Raw genomic sequence first — 5,088 nt, 5'->3', positions numbered from 1 at the left:
GACCCATGTCACTTTAGTTTTGTGTATTTCACCGTACATAAATTATATTTGAATAAAATGCATTAAATATATATATATTATATATATATATATAATCCTGAGCTGCTATTCCTAGAGCTCTGGTGTTGTAGTGCCTACGGCATTTGCTAACCAGAAGGCTGGTGCTTCAAACCCACCAGCCACTCCTCAGAAGGAAGACTGGGCAAACTACTGCCATAGAGATAGTGCCTTGGAAACCTAAGGAAGGGTCTCTGTGAGTCGGGTTCGACTCGAAGGCAGTGATCTTGGGTTTTTTTGGTTTAGGTCTTATTGGATACTGCTTTCCCCAGGCTTCCAGCCCAGGGTATCATTGTGAGAAGGACCAGATCTTTTGCCCTCTGGGTCCTCTTATCATCTCTTCCAGGTCACACACATACCACCATTTCTTTTCTAGGTAAATCCAGTGGCCTTTGACATTTTCTATTTTTGATACTATAGAAAAATCCTGGTCAAAAAAGGAGAAAATGCAGAACAGAATACCAAACTCTCATGAACTTAAGAGTTTCTGGAGCCATGTAGGATAGATGAATCCCTGAAACTATTGCCCTGAGATAATCTATCAACTTAAAACCAAAAATATCCCCTAAAATCTTCTTAAAACCAAACAATAGTTTAGGTTAATAGCAAAACATGTCTGCCTTGAGCATCATGCTCTTTTAAGAGCCATCTGTATGGAATCCAGTTGACAACAGCAACTCAAAAGATTAGATAGGAAACAGGACCATGAATGTATGTTAATGGGAGAGGAACAACTTAGAAAAGGAGAGTGAGATGGTTGCACACCTCAAAGAACGTAATCAACATCACTGAATTGTACATGTAGAAACTACTGAATTGGTATATATTTTGGTGTGACAATAATAACAAAGTAAATAAACTTTTTAAAAATTCACTTTTGAATGAGTGGATTCCATTGTCCTAACACCCTCTGCATGATATTCCTTCCCAAGATAATCTTACTAAATTCACATAACAAAGCAAGTCTTGCTTTTTTGTTTGAAACAGCTGTTTTCTAACTTCACACCTTCCCAGAATTCTTGCTGCTTCCCAGTTCCATCTGGATCCTACCTGAATCTACTATTCTGGTATATTAGCAACCAATGGGCCTGCCGATTTTTATGGCATGGTGTTTCTACATAACATTGTAGTGAATTCCTACACTGCTGTTCAATATTCCTGGATTATGAAAAACAACCAACCAAATCAGTTGTCATTGAGTCAATTCTGACTCATGGCAACCCCATGTGTGTCAGAGTAGAACTGTGCTCCATAGGGTTTTCAAGGCTGTGGCCTTTAAAAAGTAGATCACCAGGTCTTTCTTCTGAGAAGTCTCTGGGTGGTTTTCAACTACCAAGCTTTAATGTAAAGCTTAATCATTTGCACCACCCAGGGACTCCTTTCCATAAAACCCTGTTGCATCAATTCTGACTCACAGAAACCATATAGGATAGAGTGGAACTGCCCCCTGGGGTTTCCAAGGCTGTAATAGGAGAAGAAGTCACATTTTTCCCCTGTGGAGTAGCTAGTGGGTTTGAACCGCCAACCCTCTGGTTAACAGCCAAGGACCTAACCACTGTGCCACCAAAGCTTCTTCTGGATGACAGCATCCCTGAAATATCATCTGCCACTATGACCTTCAGTAGCAGCTGATCATGAATAGGCTCTGAGCCAGGAGGACTCCCTTTTCCAGTACTGAGTTCACCCCCATGTGAGTGCCAGAAGTTTTCTTTTCCTGGCTTGCCGACCTCCTTCCTTTCCTACTCTTGTCCCCCAGGGTCCCAGCTTCATTCTGAGCTGTCCCTTACAGTGGAGCCAGCTCTTCTCTTTGTTCAGTATCCTCACATTCTTTATACAATCAAATCTCTTTTTCTAATACCGATTATACCCTGCATAGCAAATATTAGTATGTTAGTATTAATTAGTATGTTAATATGTGGAGGAAGGAAACAAACAAACAATTTTCTTCCCCACCAGATGGCAAGCTGGAGATGGGCAGAAAATGCCAACCTGGTACATTCCTAAAAGCTGCCAGATTGCACAATTTGGGAAAAATAAGGTCTGTGAAAGAAATACTCATGTTCTGGATGCTGTGTTCTGGCCAAGAGGAGTTGCCCAAATCCCATTGTTTCACTTCAAACCTCTCTTCCCATTTGTTACATTAGGAAAATGTCAGTATATATAGCACCAGCCACGTCTCCCCAACAGGTAGTGTAGGTAGTGCAGCTTCACCAGGGACCTCTGCAGAAAGAGAAAGCCAAAGGTGAGGATCTAGAACTTTCTAATCATTTTACTCTTTACAGATTCTTTTTCCCCACCAGATGTAAATACTTTTTAGGATAGGAATTTTGTCTTATGCTTCTTCTGTGTGAAGTCATTGGTGGGTGAAGCAGGCATGCTATAAATATTTGTTGATTTTTTAATTCATCTCATATTATAGAAATATACATTGATTATAAAACCCCTAAATGCCTCTTTGGAAACTCACTGTGCAGTCTAGGGTTTGGAGCCAATGGAAGATGATTGAAATTCCAAGTGGTTTTATACTAAATTTCCACTGCAATCTTTTATACAGTAGATCCAATGAAACAAATGAAAATGGGGAACAATACCTACTGAGGCACAACTTTCTCTCTCTGTGATATGTGTGTGTGTGTATATATATAATTGATTGAGTGGAGTTTATTCTTAGAATAAAAGGATGGGGCAACATTACAAAAAACAAAAATGCAAAACTCTTTTGTAGTTTGGTCATGTCCTCTTGACTCTCTCCTTTTATGGCAGCAAGATGAACCTTTTCACAAGCATCATTTTTTGCTCCCTGTTCCTGGGTGTCAGCGACCAAAGATGGCTAGATTTCATCAGAGAGGCTGCTTAAGGTAAGGACCAAAGGATGGGGATGGGAGGCTGAATGTGGCTGCCCAGGGGGATTCACAGTAGCACAGGTCACATCTCTACTGGGCAAAGGTGCAAGTGAAACCACAAATGGGTGAAGAAGGAGCCGTGTTTCATGAGAGCAGTTCCCTGTGCCTTTCTTACCAGCTTTGGCACTCTCCTATGGGGATCCTCAAGCTGAGGCCAGAAAAAGTTTAAGCTCCAACCTTTCAGTACTAGTGGGGAAAAGATTTGGAGTTGGGCATGGTGGTGACTGTTCCTTTGATACCTATGGGCTTTGCTGCCCCCCTAATGGGTAATCCAAGACAGCTTGGGAAGCATTCACATTGAGGCTAAATCAACAGTCCCCATCCACACAGCGATTAACAACCAAGATTTCTTGAGCTTTTAATATGCATCAGGCACTGTTCTAAGAGCTTTGCATGTACAAATAAACTCTTTTTAATTATCAGGCTTACTCTTTTAATCACAGGATGTAGGCAACATTATTATCTTCTAACAGGGAAACTGAAGTACAGAGAGATTAAGAAATCTGACAAAGTTCCCAAAGAACGGCAGCATTTAATCCAGGGGTTAAAGAATTTTCTTTCCTTTCCAGGAACTAGGGATATGTTTAGAGCCTACAGTGACATGAGAGAAGCCAATTAAATAGTTGTAGACAAATACTTCCATGCTCAAAGGAACTACGACACTGCACAAAGGGGACTTGGGGGCACCTGGGCTGCAAAAGTGATCAGGTAACACAGATTCCAGGAATGGATTAACAAAACTTGGTGGCTTTAGAGAATCAGAAGGCAGCACACCCTGGAGAAGTTTCTCAAAGGGGCTACAGCCCCTTGTCATCTTGCTACTCTCCTCCTCTATGCCCAGTATGGGGTCTCAACAGCCACTAGAGCCAGACCATAGCTGGTGGGACAGGTGACTCCCAGTCCTCTCTTGCTGGATCCCACAACACTGTTCATCCAGCATATGGGTGATCAGCATAAGGCTGATCATAGGACTCTGACCAAATCGGATCCAAATATTAGCCCCTTTCTCCTTATCTACTTTCACAGTCATCCATTGGAAATGGGAGACAGTTAGGAGGGTGGGGCTGCTGCACATTATCCTGGTAATTAATTTCCTGCTTTACTTTCTTGACTCTAGTGATGCCAGAGAGAATTCTCAGAGATTCACAGACCTTATAAAGTATGGAAACAGTGGCCACGGTGTAGAGGACTCAAGGGCTGACCAGGCTGCCAATGAATGGGGGCGAAGCGGTAAAGACCCCAATCACCTCAGACCTTCTGGACTGCCTGACAAGTACTGAGTTTCCTCTTCACTTGCTTCAGGCACCAGGCCGTGAGCCCTGAGGGCAGGGACTGTTGTTGAACTAGATTATGTGCCTATCTTCTCTATATCCCTACTAGTACTTGGTATAGAGCACATAAAAGTGCTTAATAAATGCTTGTAAAATCCAATTTGTTATTTTGTTGTTGGGACCTAGATAGTCTTCCTGGGAACATGAACCTATTTATTACCCAAGGAATGATCAATAAACATCATTGTTTTTATTTTTCAAAAAAGGATAGGATACATATTAGGAATTGGGACATAACTACAGATAAAATAGACATGGGAAAAATAATAGAATACTATGAACCACTTAAGCAATAAATATGAAAACTGGACAAAACCAACAAATTCTTAGAAAAGTATAACTTACAAAAAGGCTTAACAAGAAATTTAAATCTGGAGTATCCTATAATTATTTAATAAGCTTGAACCCTCTCCCCAAGAAAACATCAGCCCTACATGTTTCTATAGGCAAGTTTAACCCTGCAAAGAACAAATAATTCCAGTATCGTACAAACAACTTCAGAGATTAGAAGAGAAAACACTATCAAATTCCTTTTCATGATGGTAGTAAAATGTTGACAGCAAAAAAATAAAAGAAAGTACAAAAAAAAGGAAAAGTACCCTAAATCATCATGGATTGGCCTCAGCGATGATCTCCCTGAGGTCAAAGTGCAGCCTGAGGTTATAGGTCTTTTGTGATTCCTGAAGATCCTAGAATCTTCAAAATGGGTGTTCAATCTCAGACATTTCACACTACTTCTTCCCCAGATCATACCTCTCTCCTTGATCTTTCTGGCCTAGATGTCTCTGGCTACAATG

The 5,088-nt window shown here is 41.0% G+C and overlaps 1 pseudogene; it reads left to right on the top strand.

Annotated features, from left to right (window-relative positions):
- Window positions 1-2,824: 2,824 nt before the first annotated feature.
- LOC103205983 lies at window positions 2,825-4,240 on the top strand (annotated as a pseudogene).
- The last annotated feature ends 848 nt before the right edge of the window (window positions 4,241-5,088 follow it).

The sequence above is a fragment of the Orycteropus afer genome, unplaced genomic scaffold (genome assembly GCF_000298275.1).
Source record: "Orycteropus afer afer isolate SDZICR_OR568_19922 unplaced genomic scaffold, OryAfe1.0 scaffold00294, whole genome shotgun sequence".
NCBI lineage: Eukaryota > Metazoa > Chordata > Mammalia > Tubulidentata > Orycteropodidae > Orycteropus > Orycteropus afer.
The sequence above is the reverse complement of the archived record's forward strand: the minus strand, read 5'-3'. Positions and strand labels throughout refer to the sequence as shown.